The sequence below is a fragment of the Trachypithecus francoisi genome, unplaced genomic scaffold (genome assembly GCF_009764315.1).
Source record: "Trachypithecus francoisi isolate TF-2019V2 unplaced genomic scaffold, Tfra_2.0 Lachesis_group15, whole genome shotgun sequence".
NCBI lineage: Eukaryota > Metazoa > Chordata > Mammalia > Primates > Cercopithecidae > Trachypithecus > Trachypithecus francoisi.
This window is the reverse complement of record NW_022681460.1, coordinates 75,644,585-75,662,108: the sequence shown is the minus strand read 5'-3', so window position 1 is coordinate 75,662,108 and position 17,524 is coordinate 75,644,585. Positions and strand designations below refer to the sequence as shown.

Sequence of the window (17,524 nt, the reverse complement as noted above, 5' to 3'; positions counted from 1 at the left end):
CGCCTCCCGGGTTCACGCCATTCTCCTGCCTCAGCCTCCGGAGTAGCTGGGACCACAGGCGCCCGCCACCTCGCCCGGCTAGTTTTTTTTTTTTTTTTGTATTTTTTTAGTAGAGACGGGGTTTCACCATGTTAGCCAGGATGGTCTCGATCTCCTGACCTCGTGATCCGCCCGTCTCGGCCTCCCAAAGTGCTGGGATTACAGGCTTGAGCCACCGGGCCCGGCCAGGATCAGACTTTCTAGCTAAGAATGTGAGGGATTAGCAATCCTTGGATATCAAAGTGGAAGAAAGGTGAACATTAGAGAAATCTGACAATAGGGCTTAGATACTGGACTGAAGTAATGAGAGGCCGTTTGGAGAACGGGAGTGAAGTCAGAAACTCTGGCGCTGAGAACAAGAGGATGCACAACAAAAGATCCAGAAACTGGAGAAGTGTCACAGGATATATGGATGACATTTCAATGAATCGAAGTTATGTGGTAGAAACTCAGTTTCAAGAATATTTTGGAATAAGGCAAGGACAAAAGACTTGGGGACTCAAGATCTAAGTGGGGCTAGCAGTCAACTGATACACTGTTGATTAAGTGACCCCAACTCATATATTCTCTGGCTAAAAAGAGAGACAATCCTTCGGAGTCAGGTCCAATAAATTTCTAAATTTTTAAGAAAAAATTAATTGTGACAATCTTGAAGCATAAATACTGCAGAGACTAGGGTTTAATCTGTCCATTATGTGCATAGTCCTAACCAAGATAAAACATATCTCTGGTATCCCTATGCTCAATTATTTGCAGATTGAGGTTGAATTAATGAAACTCTATACAGATCTAGGGTTCTGATCTTGTATAAAATCTGCTCTATCAAGTGAGATACTCAGTGTGATATTTGAAATTACTGGAATGTCACATATGCAAGAACTGCTTTGTTCACATGAATAGAAATATCCATGAAAAATCTCTACATTTTACAAAATAACTAAATAATAAAAAGAAAAAGACAGAAGCAAAGCTAGAAGATTTCTACTCTAGGTAAGAAAATCGTATCTGAGAGTATGGCAGGACTCCTTTTTTTTCCCTAAGGAATGCTCAAGGAAGAGAAAAATGGGTAAAGAGTCCAATATTTATTACATGCTTTTTATGAGCCATAAAAACACAGTTATCTCATCTGTATCTCACAAAAGCCACAGTGCTCATTACCACCATATTACATATGAGTATCCTGAAGAAGATATTAAGTATCTCATCACATGGGTAAAAAAAAATACAGTTCAATTTTAAAATGCATTTATGTCTTTCTAAAGTTTGACTGCTTTAAAATATATCAGACTGCTTGCTTAATTATAAAATTGACTCTAACTGGATCATAGCCATTTATATAACTCAGATCGCAGAGCATATAATAATAACTATGAATATGTCTCTGAATAATTAGATGCAGAATGTACTCCTATATTTAGTTAATATGTTTATGAATCTTTAATTTAGTGCTAATAGTTTCCTTATTACACAGTTCTTTGCTTGGTTTCTTAGTAGTGGTTTTAAATACACTCTAATTTCCTTTGATTAAATATTAAGCTTCTTTATAGCAAGTCCGTAGGTAATTTATTAATAGTTTGCACAGCACAAGAAATACATTTTTAATTATATTCTATTGGATGCATCCCAGTTTCCCTTTTTCAATGTTCTTTACCCCTTTTCCCATTTGTGTCATTTCTCTTAATATTTTCAGACAGATTGTATAATAATTTTTTTAATAAATTGACATAGATTGTTTATGATTAAGAAATATTAACAGTAGTTACATATTTCTTTATCTTCTGATTATCATGAATTCATTATGCTATACATATTTATGGAGACAAACTTCATGTTACGCATTCTTCTTGATAACAAAAATGACCAAACTCCTGGATATAATTCAAGGAGTCTTATTTTACTTGACAGATTCCTGGTTTTATAAAATATGACTTTTGGACAACTTTCATCAGAAATCCTAAAGGGTTTGTTAAAAATGGACACTTCTCGCTCCTGTCCTAGACTGACTGAATTAGAATAAGTCAGAGCAGAACACAAGTCTGCAGTTTTAAAACGACATGGAGGAATTATTACGAACCCAAAAACTTACTGCAAATAATCTGGTAAAAGCCCCTTAAGGTACTGACCCTCCTTGAAGTCAGAAATTTCTTTGAAGAAGTAAACTGTTATGTAAGTGGTCATGTTGGAGAAGCCACATGGCAAGGGACTATAAGCAAGTTCTCAGAGCTGAGTAGCCTCTACTTAAGAAACTAAAACCTTCAGTTCTGCAGCCACCAGTAAATGGATTCTACCAACAGACTGATGGGGCTTGGAAGTGGATCTTTACCCCATCAACATCTAATGAGGCTTCTGCTGACACCTAGATTGCACCTTAGTGACATTCTAAAACAGAGGATAGTTAAGCCCAGATAACCTATGCCTGACTTTTGAATGGCAAAAACTGTGACATGATAAATGTGCATTGTGTTAAGCCATTAAATATGCTTAAAAATTCAAATATAGAAAATGAATACAAACATGTATAGCTAACAACATATGTTATCACACTGAATACTCCTACAACATAGACACATTGAATATCTACACTTTACTGTGGAGGAGAAAGAATTTTTAAATAAAATATTATATCCATGGTCATATAGCCAATAAGTAGGAGAAGTAACATTTAGTAATATTTGATCCAAAAGTGCCTAAGTCTAGGACCCATTTTCATATAAGACCATTAGGAGACCAAAAGATCAATATAATATGAGACACTTACAGGTGAAGATATCCCAAAATCATTAATATCCTTCCTAACAATTCTAACAATTTTATGCTTCTGTATCAACAGGCCAATGAAGTGTGTATTTATATATTTAAATTACGACAAATATATATTATAATGAGAAATTAACATCTATGTCTGTCATCAACTTGCTGGTAGGCAAGCAACTATAAGTGGCTTTTCTAATCTGTGTTGAGATCAACGCTGTGTAGGAGTAAATCCAGGCTCTTGCAAAGTGCAGAGTATGTACATCAGGTAAAACAGCAATGGATACTAGCTAGTAGTTATTTTCTAGGCCCATGTCTTAGTTCCAATAAGGTGAACCTGTCCGAGTAAAGTAGAAACTCAGCAGGCAGATTGGGATCTACTGGCCCCTGAACATCTTGCCAAGCTATGTAGGCTGACAAGTGCTAGCCTGGAAGTCATGCAGAGTAAATTCTCATTTTGGAAATACTTGAATGAGACTTAGGGACTTGCAGGTTGCAGACTTGTAGGACCCCTCAGCTCAAAATCACCCTCTATGCTCAACCCTACATACAGATCCTTTAGGTACTCTAGATAATAAACTATGATCCATGGACCAAATCTCACTCAACACCTGTTTTTGGATGGCTCATGAGTTAAGATTATTTTTAAATTTGTTTTCTTATTATTTTTTTTTTTTCTAAGACTCTGTGATATGGTTTGGGTGTGTGTCTCCACCCAAATCTAATCTCGAATTGTAATCCCCACAATTACAATTGTCAGAGGGAAGTCCTGGTGGGAAATGAGTGGATCATGGAGGTGGATTTCTCCCTTGCTGTTCTGGTGATAGTGAGTTCTCACAAAAGCTGATGGTTTTAAAGTGTGGCACCTCCCCCCTTGCGGGTGCTCTCTCTCTCTCCTGATGCAATGTGAGAAAGGTCTTACTTCCCTTTCACCTTCCACCATTATTCTAAGTTTCCTGAGGCTTCCCCAACCATGCAGATCTGTGACTCAATTAAATCTTTTTTCTTCATAAATTACCCAATCCCAGGTAGTCCTTTATAGCAGTGTGAAAATAAACTATTACACTCCGTCAACCAGGCTACAGTGCAGTGGCGTGATCATGGCTTACTGCAGTCTCAACCATCCTGGCTCAGGCAATCCTCCCACCTCAGCCTCCCAAGTAGCTGAAACTACAGGCACATACCAGCATGCCTGGCTAATTTTTTTTTAATTTTTTTGTAAAAACAGGGTTTCATGATCATGATATTGCCTTGGCTGGTCTTGAACTCCTGGGCTCAAGTGATACTCCATCTTTGACCTCCCAAGGTACTGGAATTACAGGCGTGAGTCAGGCACCTGGCCAATATTTAAAATAGATTTTTTGTAATAAAAAAGAATATTACTTTATGACAGAAAAATTGTATTGCATTCAAATTTCAGTGTCCACAAATAACATTTTATTGGAACACAGTCACACTTAATTTGTTTATCCACTGTGTATGGCTGTTTTCCTGCTACAATCACTGTGTTGAGTAGTTTTGAGAAACCTGATGGCCCACAAAACTACAAATATTTGCTATGTGGCCTTTTCCGGAAGAAAATTGTTGACTCCTCTTCTAGATCATCTCTGGTCAGAGACCGGGGCCAAACCATATTTCTAGACTTAATTTTCATTTGTTTAGCAATTGAAAGGGATATAGTCAAGAGACTAAAATCCTTTTTACTTCTAATTTGGTGGAATTAAGGTAGAGAGGTAAATACACCAATTATAACTTACATGTTTAACAAAATATGCAATTTCAAAGTATTCAGGAAACTCTCCCTCTAAAACATACACACAGACACACATATACACACATGCATACACATACACAAAGAAGTGACAAACTAATACATATTTTAATAGTGAGTTCAAGTGAGAATAACATTAGCTCATGAATATAAATTATGTTGAGTTTATGTGATAAGTAAATTGACATTACTGTACTTACTATATTTTTATGGAAAATACCCTAAACCTGAGAAAATTATTCATAACACTTAATACATCCTTTGAAAGAACATGTGTGAATATTCTGTACAAATGATTTCCTCCATTAGGTTTGAAGAATACAAATTTTCCAACATTGGAGGAAAAAATAGAATCATACTAATATTGGAATATCTATACATCTCCATCATTAGTGGTATTTAGAAAAAGTCATTTGTGTTCAAATATTCCCAATGGTAGTTTTTGCTAATTAGTGAAAGATTGCTTAAGAAAATCATAAATATTTTACATGAATAGATATGTTTATCTATCCAAAAACTCAACCAAAATGTAACCAAAAATCAGTATGTTCAAAAGACACCAAAAGTTTCCTACATGAAGAGAATATTTCTTGCTTGTCTACAAGCTTTTATAATTTTCTTGTAAAAATGTCACATTTTTATAGATTTAAAAAATTATTTTTAGTCTCTCTCAGTCCTTTAAAACAAATATCTATTGTCTGTCATGGAACTGAGTCATGGAAAGTTTAACGTATTTTTTCAACCTCCCCAAACAACACTGACTCTTAAAAATATACTGAAGTATCTCTGTAATTATTTAAAAAATTGATACTAAAGTAAGGCCTAAAGTGCATTTTTAAAAATGATTATTTTTACTGAGACAAAATATAAAAATGAACTTAAACAGTGGTTGAAGATATTTTGATAATTTAAAATAATTTTAGTAAAAAATTAAGTAGAGGTTGAATTCCTATGTTGATATTCCAAGTAAAGTAAATTTTGTGTCACCCCACAAAAAAGAAAAAAAGATTTTGTTTTGTCTCTCAAACAAATTCCCCATGCACTATGAATGTTCCTGAAAGACGTAGAGTTTCATTACTTAAGAAGAAATAGCTAGTCTGGAAGAATTGGCTTGTGGTAGATGAGCTTCTGGGAGTTTGTGAAGATAATTCTAACATGAATACTAATGAGTTTAGATATGGTATTCGCTGACTACGGTGAGAATACAGAGAAAATCAAGGAAAGTTCCAACGTCATCAAAGCTCTATGGATTCATGATTTGAACGGCCAATTATCTCTTTTATTTAAGAGCAAAGCCAAATTGTGCAAATTATAATCCATATTCATTACTGTTCTCTAGGGAAATGGTTGAAATCCCAGCCTTCTATTTTGAATGGCTTCCTTTTGTCACAGAGATATTCTCCTGGAAAAGTTATGTCTTACTAGATGACAGTAATTCACATAATGTCCTCACACACATAAGAAGATCATATTTGGCCCTGGGAAAATTATAGTTATTTTTCTGGAGAAAATATTCCGCCTTCTTGAATTAACTTACATTTAGAAAATGGTAACAACAATAAACCAATTCGATTGTTGAGGTGTCAGAAACCACTTTTGCTATGCAGATATTAAAATTTGGGGTAAATATTCATATACCATGGTCATTGTTATCCAGAAGGCATAAGAACACTTAAATGTGCAAGATATAATTTTAGTTCTTAGGATTTGTCTTCTACCTTTGTGCACACATTAACACTGGTAAAGTAAGGTGAAGCATTGCTTATATAATCATTTAAAAAGGTTATAGATATTGTTTTAAGCTTCAGTTCATGTAATTAGACAAATTTTTCATTTACTCAAGTGAACATTATAATCTCAATTCCAGTTTTTATGTTTTAAACATCCAATATGTGCCAAATGATTTTGAATCACATTCTAGATACATGATAATTTTATTCTGGTGACCTAAGCAATTCTAACTATTTTGCAGTGTAGCAGAGTACAGGCTTTAGATTCAATACCATTTTTCAGGGGAAGTAAGAAAATCTGCTTTGCGTTTAAGACTATGATGTAATGTCTCACATTTGCAGATAATTTAAAATGAAGAACAGGTTTTTACCACTTGGAAGCTTGTATTTTCAGTGGTATTCATGACAAGCAAAGCACATTTGAGGAAAAAGTATATATATGTATACACAAAAATATGTATGTATATATTTATAAATTTATGTATATAACTTTCAAATGGTGGGCCTGATCAGAGCAGGTGACATTAAACAATTAACAAGTTCTCTTTCCAAACCGCACACCATGCTCTAATTCATATCATTTCTTAAAATAAGGGGTTGTTTACCAATGCTGCCTCTGCAAGCTGATTGCTGCTCACACAAAAAAAAAAACCTCTGAGACATGACTATGCCCAAGGGATTGCTTTCATTTCATTGTTTATAATAACTACAAACAAAGAGCTGCAAAAGCTCATCTCGCCATGAGGCATCCTGACAATCTGCCAGTTTAGTCACCAATAATAATGAGACTGGCACCGCAATAAGCTCAGTGCTAATCTAATGAGGGCCTGTTTCATTCCCCCATTGATATTGCAGCAGCTGCTAAGCACCCGATGTTTAGGACATACAAACAAGAGGTGTGTCTCCAACTAGTTGAAAGATAATTACCCCCACAATATGGCCTTGATAGCACACACAAGTAGCAGCACCGTCTTATTTTTCTGCAACATTTCCTAGAGATAGAATATCTTGTCAAGAGTACAAAACTAATGAGGTCATCTGCCTATGCTAAGCTTGAAAAGGGCTCAATTAGTTGTTATTGTTGCTGGTGGGGTTTTGTTGTCACTGTTTTGCTTTTTTTTCCCTCCAGTCATCCATGCAGATATGAACATACATGTGATTTACAAACTTGTGTATATAAGGACCATGTGATGTCACTTCCTTCACTTAGTTCCTGGGGTGAATGCAATTATGAACAGATGGGCAAATGACATGATTCCACTGCTAATGAACTTCCCTACTGAGGAAGAGGACAGTGCATTACCCTTTTGTACTTCAGACTCTTAATTATCACTTTTTTTTTCCAGTGTGAATATTACACATGCAAACATCTTTGAATTTAAGTCATGTTGATGGAGCATTATGGACATCATTAACTGCCTCTGTTCTGGTTGGGAAGCAGCAAATGCTTCTGAATGCTGCAGAATAAGACATCTAGTATGGGCAGAATTGTCGTATTGTATTCTAAATTAATCGCCTATAAGTGAGGAGAGATCTTAGTAAACATGTCATTTGTTTGTTAAAGAACAAATGTCAGAAAGATCCTTTCATTCTGTATATTTTACAACAGAAGGAAGGGCAAAAATGTAACTAAAAGCATTCTGCTCAAGGTGGGGACATTTTGTGCATGCTTCAATGCATGTGTTAGAAGTTAACTGATCCTTTAATTTAGCCATAGTTATAATCAAGTACAGTTAGCATTAGAAATTATTCATAATGCACTTATAATTTTTTAAAACAGGTCTAAAATATTTTCCTGACAAGATATCATAATTACCCTGTCATTAGGCCAAGATAATTGAATCATTTCCATAGTATTCAGAGAGGGGTGTTATGAAACCCGGATCGTATCCTTATCCTAAATATCCAAAGGATAGAGGGTTCTACAAAAATATATCGATTAATGAACATTCCTCATATACCTAAGCAAATCAGATTTATGGGTCTATTTTAGACACTCTAGATAATACATCAATTTAGGAAATGGCTTGGTTTGCCTGTGTTAAATTCAAGCTCCTATCTAAAGCTTTGCGTGTTTGAAGCCCTAGGATGAAATTTTGTGTTCTTGCATATTAATGACATGCTACATCTTATGTTCCTCAGATTTAGGACTGACATTTATCAAATATAAATACAGATCACTCAGTTACATTTGAATTTCAGGTACAAATAATTTTTAGTATAAGTGTGTTTCATGCAAAAATTTTGACATACATAAACCAACTTTGTATCTGAAATTCATATTTAATTTAGTGCCCCATACTTTATCTGGGAACCTTACCCAGAATAAAAAGAGTATGTTTCCTTTTTCAGGTTGGTTATCTAATTTTTAGTGTTAACATCACGTAGAATTAAAGAGAAACATCATTATTCCTTAATTATTTAGCATCAGTCATTTATTTTGGGATTTTATATGTTTCTAGATTACTTAGCTCACCATATTTTCTTAATTATGAGCTGATTATTAACAATTCCTCAAATGGAGAAGATAAAAATAATCATTATTCCTTAATTATTTAGCATCAGTCATTTATTTTGGGATTTTATATGTTTCTAGATTACTTAACTCACCATATTTTCTTAATTATGAGCTGATTATTAACAATTCCTCAAATGGAGAAGATAAAAATAAAACGAACAAGAAAATTTCTTTGTGGGGACAATGTCAAAAATGAAGCCTAGTTTGCTGCAGATACAGAAGAATGAATACTGGGAGGTGAATCATGAGTTCTGATGCCACCATACTCATTTATTGTGCATCCTTAGACAAATCAATAAACTTCTCTGAGACCCATCTTTCTTATTAATACAATAAAATAGGTTAATTTAAAACATTTTAATATTTTATTGATTTTAAAATAGTATTTTTTAATTATAGTAAATCCACCCAAAAGATATTTTGTTCCATTTGGCCTCAAAGACGGCAGAAAAACATAAGCTGGTTGCCTCATCTCAAATTGTTTAAATCCAACAATAAAAAATTATTGTGCATTTTTTTCTGTTATATGCTATGGAATTGACAACATAAGCCATTGTGTTCTTTTCCCATTTCTGTAATAACAAAGTACAGTGGGCCCTGTGTATCTGAAGGTTTCCTATCCACAGATCCAACCAACTACGGATCAAAAATATTTGGAAAAAAAAAAATAACAATTCAACAATAAAACTACTACAATTGAAAAAGTAATACAGTATAACAACGATTTACACAGCATTGACATGGCATTAGATATTACCAGTAATCTAGAGAAGATTTAAAGTATACCAGAGAATGTGAGTAGGTTATATACAACTACTAAGCATTTTACATAAAGACATAAGCATTTATTGATTTTGGCATCCACAGGGATCCTGGAATCAATTCCCCATGGATACCAAGGGACAACTGTACCACAAATTTAGTGACTTGAGGCAACACACGTTATTATCTTATACTTCCAGAAGTCAGAAGTTTGAAATGGATTTCACGGGGCTAAAATCAAGAATTCTGAAGAATATAGTTTATTCCGGAGGTTCCAGGGGAAAATCTATTCCCTTGCCTTTTTTGGCTCTTAGTTGCTACCTGCATCCCTTGACTCATGACTGCTCCCTTCATCATCAAATGTGGTTGGGTGATGTCTTCAAATCTTTCTCTGACTCTAATGTCCCTGCCTTTCTCATAGAGGGACCCTGTGATTACATCAGGCCTACCTGGCTAATCCAGGATAATTTTCCCATTTCAAAACTCTTAATCACATCTTCAAAGTCTCTTTGGTGTATAAGGTAACATATTAACTGGCTTCGGAAATCAGGGTGTAACAATCTCAGAGGGCCATTATTCTACATATCACAGGCATTTATTCACAGATTCAGTCAACACATCAGTTATTCATTTCATTTATAGTTGCTAAACACCAAAGATTTTTCAGACAATGGACTTGCTTATAAGGGGACATGGATAATACATAGAATTAGTGCCCTAAAGAATCTCAGTGGAAGAGACTGATAGAGAAGCTGACAATTAAATTATAGACAATTAGGACTAGAAGTCATGTGGTGATAATGGAAGACACCTAACTCATTCTGAAAGATGGAATGATGAAAGGAATACTATCAGAAGGTGGGACTATCTAAGGTAAGTTATGGAGGGTAAGAGTGGGCTTGGGTAGGAGATTCACTAAGAGAGAACAACATGAGCAAAGGCAAAGTCACAAGTAGGTTTCTTAAAGATAATAGAAAGTAATTAGATATGGACATATACACTGTAGAGAGGTGAGTAGTGATCAATGAAGCTGAAGCTGAAATCAAAATCCTAGATCATAGAGGGCTTTATATATGTTAAGGAGAAGGCACTGCAAACATTGAAAAAATTCAACCAGAGAAGTACATGATCAAATGTTCCTTTAAGGAAAATGGGTATTGTTGTATGACAGTGAGTCGGCCTAGAATACAGGTAATATAAATATTGTTGTGGATCACATATGAGATTGACATTATTTTAGGCAGTGGTAATAAATATGGAGAAAAGAAGGTGTATTTCAGTGAGACCGGCACAACTGTATTTCAGGAGCAATTGAGTATAAAGATTAAAAGTCTTGATGAAAAGTTTTTCCATACTTATTTGGTTAAATAAAAAGAGTTGCATTTGTGAAAATATAGAATACGGAAAGAATATATTGTGATGTAAAGATGATAAGATTAGTTTTTATTAGTCTAAAATTAGGGTGCTAGGAAAATTATAAGTTGAGTTGTTTGGTAGACGATTAAATTTATAGTGTCTAAGGTTCTTTGTAAAAGTCAGCATTAGAAATATAGATTTGAAATTTATCTAAATACAGATGATAGAAGCCATGATAATAGATGAACTATTCCAGGAAACACTATTAGAGTAAAAAAGTCATGAAAAATGAATAGAAGGATATGATGAAAAGTAATTATCTAAAGGACAGACAGAGTCCATAAAACAGATTGAAAAAGACAGGCCAGCTGGTTAGAGGGAAAACAAATTGAGACTAAATCATGAAAGGAGGAAGTTTTAAGGACCATAGAGTGATCAAATCAAGTATGATAAAAGCTAATAAATATTGAATGTGATTTAGAAACTAGAGGCCATTGCTGACCTTGCCAAAAATAAGACCTTATTTACAATGAACAGATAATACAGTTGAAGAGATGATATAAAGATTAAGGATGTTACATACACGTATGTGCATATTCACATACACAAAGTATATAATCACATGAAGCTGGGTTAGCCTATAAATGAAGTGACCACTTATTTCTTCCTCTTCTGACACCTTTGCCTGATCTTCCAGTTTTAGCATTGTGTTTTATTTATCAAGTGGCTCAATGGACACAGATTTAAATGAGTTGTTTTCTCTTTTTCTCTGTCATTTCAGATTATGGTAAATTATTTCCCCATTTCTGAAAATCATAGGTGTATCTACCACTGGGAAAAACATGAAAAACATAATGCACTTGCTTCTTTCAAAAATATTCATTTTAGCTAAAAACACTTGGACAAGACATGAAGCTTCAATGAGAATTTTATTATTATTTTTTGACCCAAGGATTTTCTAAAACTAAAACATTAGAATTTTTTCTATGCTTTTAAAATTTTTAATTATTTTATTTCAGTAGGTTTTGGGGGAACAGGTGGTGTTTGGTTACATGCATAAGTTCTTTGGTGGCGATTTCTGAGATTTTTGTGCACCCATCACCTGAGCAGTGTACACTGTACCCAATGTGAAGCCTTTTATCTCTCGCCATCCCCCATCCTTTCCCTTGAGTCCTCAAAGTCCAGTGTATCACTCTTATGCCTTTGCAACCTCATAGCTTAGCTCCCACATATGAGCGAGAACATACGATGTTTGATTTTCTGTTCCTGAGCTACTTCATTTAGACTAATAGTCTCCAATTCCATCCAGGTTGCTGCGAATGTCATTATTTTGTTCCTTTTTATAGCTGAGTAGTATTCCATGATGTATATACATATTTACATATATATACATATATATATGTATAAATAAACACATTTTCTTACCCACTCATTGATTGATGGACATTTGGGCTGGTTCCGTATTTTTGGAATTGCAAATTGTGCTGCTGTAAACATGCGTATGCAAGTATCTTTTTTGTATAATGACTTCTTTTCCTCTGAGTAGATACCTAGTAGCATGATTGCTGGATCAAACTGTAGATATACTTTTAGTTCTTTAAGGAATCTCTACAATGTTTTCCATAGTGGCTGTGCTAGTTTATATTCCCATCAACAGTGTAAAAGCATTCCCTTTTCACCACATTCACGCCAACATCTATTATTTTTTGATTACGGCCATTCTTGCAGGAGTGAGATGGTATCGCATTGCGATTTCAATTTGCATTTCCCTGATAATTAGTGATATTGAACATTTTTCCATGTGCTCATTGGCCACTTGTTTATCTTCTTTGGAGAATTTTCTATGCATGTCCTTAGCCCCTCCCCCCCCCTTTTTTTTGTAATAGAGCCTTGCTCTGCCACCCAAGGTGGAGTGCAGTGGCACAATCTCAGCTCACTGCAACCTCTGCTCCAGGGTTCAAGCCATTCTCCTGCCTTAGTCTCCTTAGTAGCTGGGACTAGAGGTGCATGCCACCACAACCACTTAGCCCAGTTTTTGATGGGATTGCATGTTGTTTTCTTGCTGATTTGTTTGAATTCTTTGTAGATTCCGGATCTTAGTCCTTTGCCAGATATACAGATTGTGAAGATTTTCTCCTACTCTCTGGGTTGTCTGTTAACTCTGCTGATTATTTCTTTCGCTGCACAGAAGCTTTTTAGTTTTGTTAAGTCCCATCTACTTATCTTTGTTTTGTTGCATTTGCTTTTGGGTTTTCGGTAGTGAAGTCTTTGCTTAAGACAATGTCTAGAAGGATTTTTCCGATACTATCTTCTGGAATCTTTATGGTTTCAGGTCTTAGATTTAGGTCTTTAATCCATCTTGAGTTGATTTTTGTATAATGTGAGAGATGAGAATCCAAATTCACTCTTCTACATGTGGCTTGCCAATTGTCCCAGAACTATTTGTTGAATAGCGTGTCCCTTCCTCACTTTATATTTTTGTTGGCTTTGTTGACGATCAGTTGGCTGTATTTGGCTTTATTTCTAGGTTCTCTATTCCGTTCCATTGGACTATGTGCCTGTTTTTATACCAGTACCATGTTGTTTTGGTGAATATGACCTTATAGTATAGTTTGCAGTCAAGGTACTTGATGGCTCCAGATTTGTTCCTTTTGCTTAGTATTGCTTTGGCTATGTGGGCTCTTTTTGGTTCCACACGAATTTTAGGATTGTTTTTTCCAGTTCTGTAAAGAATGATGGTGGTATTTTCATGGGAATTGCATTGAATTTGTAGGTTGCTTTTGGCAGTACGGTAATTTTCACAATATTGATTCTACCCATCCATAAGCATGGGATGTGTTTTTATTTTTTAAGTCATCTATGATTTTTTTTCAGCAGTGTTTTTTAGTTTTCCTTGCAGAGGTTTTTCTAATCTGTAAGTATTTTACTTTATTTTTTTTTTTTGCAGCTATTGTGAAAGGGGTTGAGTTCTTGATTTGATTCTCGGCTTGGCTGCTGTTGGTGTATAGCAGAGCTACTGACTTGTGTACCTTAATTTTGTCTCCTGAAACTTTGCTGAATACATTCACCAGTTCTAGGAGCTTTTTGGATGAGTCTTTAGGATTTTTTAGGGTTAGCAAAGTTTGAGCCTAAGTTCCAAAGCTGTGGACACTAGAAAATTGGATTATATCGTCAGCAAACAGCGACAGTTTGACTTCCTCTTCACTGATTCGGATGCTTTCTTGTCTGATTGCTCTGGCTAGGACTTCCAGTACTATGTTGAGTAGAATTGAAAAAGTAGAGATCCTTGTCTTGTTCCACTTCTCAAGGGGAATGCTTTAAACTTTCCCTGTTTTTGCTAAAATAAAGCTATGCTAATATTATTCTCTCCTCTTTAAAATGAAAAAATTAAAAATAAGATGTCATCATTTTTAAACAAGAAATAAAGAAGATCCTCAACAGTATCTAGATATATTTGCTTTAGAGTCAGAAAAATTCTAATGTTGTAATTTTCCTCAAAATATTTGCTCTACGTGAGCATTGCCATTGAGGATTTTTTCACTGACAGAGGTAAAAGACATTCTGTATTTTTAAGAGTCATTCAAATTTCTATTAAAAATGCAAAAAGAATACAGGAGAGACACAAAATTTATACAATTTTCAATTGACAGTCTATATTTTAAAATAAGAGTTGGAAGTCCTGCTTGAGACTTAATGCATTTTTAAGCTTTTAAATCATAACAGAAAAATGTCAAATGGGATGTGAAAATTGTCAAACTTTGTTTTTGAAAAAATCATTTACATAGTCTTCCTGATAACATTACATATAGTTCTCTTCCCTTTCTTTTTAAATATAAGCCTCATTAAAAGTAAATCCAACATTCGAACTCTGGAATAGCATCATAATATGCAAATTGATTTAAAAAATTTCGTCTCACAGATACAACGTTTCTTTTTGACAAATGCAACTTTCAGTGTTATAAAATATTCAAGTCTCATAATTTACTATGAGATAGACATAAATATTATACCTAATGTGAATGCAAGGGACGTAATGGGCTTCTCAAATGGAGGAACCGAAGCATAGGAAACTGAAGTAATTTGCTCAAAGTAACACAGGTGGTCAATATCTAAAGTAGTCTGAAAGATTCAAAGACCCTTCCTGAGCTATATGAGTGTAAAGTCACTATATGGGTTAAGAGGTTAGTTTGTGTGAATGCAAGTTTCTTAATGATTTATCTTTACCCTATATTTGGTGGAGGACACAGCCCAATAGCAAGTGAGAGAAGCCTATCTCTCTCCACCCTTTGTAGTAGCCAAGTGGAGGACATTGCTCTACTGCAGGACAACAATGGTAAGATTGCTGGTAATGCTCTCTCTCATTCTCATTCCTGAATTGAATTTTTTATTGCCTGGTGTCTTAGATTATTTGTTTATTTGGATGTGTCTGGAGCTTCTTCCTTCTTGTGGGTTCGTGGTCTCGCTGTCAGGAAAGAAGCTGCAGACCTTCGTGGTGCATGTTACAGCTTTTAAAGGCAGCACGGAGTTGTTCCTTCTTTCCAGTGGGTTCGTGGTTTTGCTGGCTTCAGGAGTGAAGCTGCAGACCTTGGAGGTAAGTGTTACAGCTCATAAAGGCAGCATGGACCCAAAGAGTGAGCAGCAGCAGCAAGATTTATTGCAAACAGCAAAACAACAAAGCTTTCACAGTCTACAAGGGACCCCAGGGGCTGCGCCTGGCTCAGGCAGCCTGCTTTTATTCCCTTATCTGGCCCCACCCACATTCTGCTGATTGGTCCATTTTACAGAGAGCTAATTGGTGCGTTTACAATCCTTGAGCTAGACACAGAGTCACTGAGAGCTAGTTAGCTAGATACAGAGTTGGCTAGATACAGAGTATCAACTGGTGTATTTACAAACCTTGAGCTAGACACAAAGTGCTGATTGGTGTATTTACAAATCCTGAGCTAGACACAGAGTGCTGATTGGTGCATTTACAATCCTTGAGCTACACACAGAGTCACAGAGTGCTAGTCCTCTAAGTCGTCACTAGGTTAGCTAGATACAGAGTACCAACTGGTGTATTCACAAACCCTGACCTGGACACAGAGTGCTGATTGATGCACATGCAATCCTCTGGCTAGATATAAAAGTTCTCCAAGTCCCCATCAGGTTCAGGAGCCCAGCTGGCTTCATCCAGTGGATCCTGCACCAGGACTGCAGGTGGAGCTGCCTGCCAGTCCCGAGTGGCACTGCTCTCCTCAGTCCTTGGGCTGTGGATGGGACCAGGCGCCACAGAGCAGGGGGTGGCACCCGTCGGGGAGTCTCAGTCCGCACGGGAGCCCACCGCAGCAGGAAGAGCTCAGACATGGCAGGCTGCAGGTCCCGAGCCCTGCCCCGCCATGAGGCAGCTAAACCCAGTGAGAATGTGAGTGCAGCCCTGGTTGGCCGGCATTGCTGGGGACCCTGTGCAACCTCGGCAACTGCTGGACTGGGTGTGCTAAGCCCCTCACTGCCCTGGGCCTACGGTGCCTGCCAGCAGCTCTGTGTGCGGGGCCCGCGAGTCTGCGCCCGCACCCGCAGCGCCCGAACTCGCACAGGTTCACGAGCGCCATGTGCAGCCCTGGTTCTGGCCCGCGCCTCTCTCTCCACACTTCCCTACAAGCAGAGGGAGGCAGCTTCGGCCTCAGCCACCACAGAGAGGGGCTCCCAGCCAGCCTTGGCGGGCTGAAGGGCTCCTCAAGCGCCGCCAGGGTGGACGCCGAGGCCGAGGAGGTGCTGAGATTGAGGGCTACTAGCACATTGTCACCTCTCATGAGGAATGGAGGTGGTGTGGAAGTAGTGGGAATAGAATGACAAATAGATTCTTATGGAACCTCTTTTGAGATAACTAGCTTGAGATAAATAGATGATGCTTTTTCTTTTTTCTTTCTTTCTTTCTTTTTTTTCTTTTTTTTTTCTGATACAGAGTCTTGCTCTGTCGCCCAGGCTGGAGTTCAGTGGCACAATCTCGGCTCACTGCAAGCCCCGCCTCCCAGGTTCAAGCCATTCTCCTGCCTCAGCCTCCCAAGTAGCTGGGACTACAGGTGACTGCCACCACGCCTGGCTTTTTTTTTTTTTTTTTGTATTTGGTAGAGACGGAGTTTCACCGTGTTAGCCAGGATGGTCTTGATCTCCTGACCTCATGATCCGGCCACCTTGGCCTCCTAAAGTGCTAGGATTACAGGCATAAGCCACCGTGCCTGGCCCCACTTGTTCTTGTTTAATGCAATTTTCTAGAGTCCTCAGCTTTGGAACTTAGGCTTAAACCTTGCTAAGAAAAATCTTAATATTTATCTCTTTTGTCATATATATATATATGTATATATCTATATTTTTTCAGCCATCTTTCAGACACATTGGGAGGCATTTGCTTGTGACTTGTAATAAGGCAAGATTTAGGCATCTCTTGGATATTGAAGTGAAATATTACCTAAAACTCTCCAAATAGCACCCCAAATTCTAAAATATACTTAGGAACTATTAAGAGGATAACTTCCATTCAAATTAGACACACAATCTAGATATAATGAAAGAAAATATTGATAAATTCAAATAAAAACTTTTCCATAGCCAAAAAAA

The 17,524-nt window shown here is 36.5% G+C and overlaps 1 pseudogene; it reads right to left on the bottom strand.

Moving 5' to 3' along the window:
• LOC117097403 overlaps positions 1-16,719 on the bottom strand; it is a 45,118-nt pseudogene extending 28,399 nt beyond the window's left edge.
• Positions 16,720-17,524: the final 805 nt, after the last annotated feature.